The following is a 455-nucleotide window of genomic DNA, read 5'->3' on the forward strand; positions in this document are numbered from 1 at the left end:
ATAGGGAGCAGTATTATAGTAGTTATATTCTTGTATATAGGGAGCAGTATTATAGTAGTTATATTCTTGTATATAGGGGCAGTATTATAGTAGTTATATTCTTGTATATAGGGGCAGTATTATAGTAGTTATATTCTTGTATATAGGGGGCAGTATTATAGTAGTTATATTCTTGTATATAGGAGCAGTATTATAGTAGTTATATTCTTGTATATAGGAGGCAGTATTATAGTAGTTATATTCTTGTATATAGGGGCAGTATTATAGTAGTTATATTCTTGTATATAGGGGGCAGTATTATAGTAGTTATATTCTTGTATATAGGGGCAGTATTATAGTAGTTATATTCTTGTATATAGGAGCAGTATTATAGTAGTTATATTCTTGTATATAGGGGGCAGTATTATAGTAGTTATATTCTTGTATATAGGGGCAGTATTATAGTAGTTATATTC

The sequence above is a fragment of the Rhinoderma darwinii genome, chromosome 12, assembly GCF_050947455.1.
Source record: "Rhinoderma darwinii isolate aRhiDar2 chromosome 12, aRhiDar2.hap1, whole genome shotgun sequence".
Classification (NCBI taxonomy): domain Eukaryota; kingdom Metazoa; phylum Chordata; class Amphibia; order Anura; family Rhinodermatidae; genus Rhinoderma; species Rhinoderma darwinii.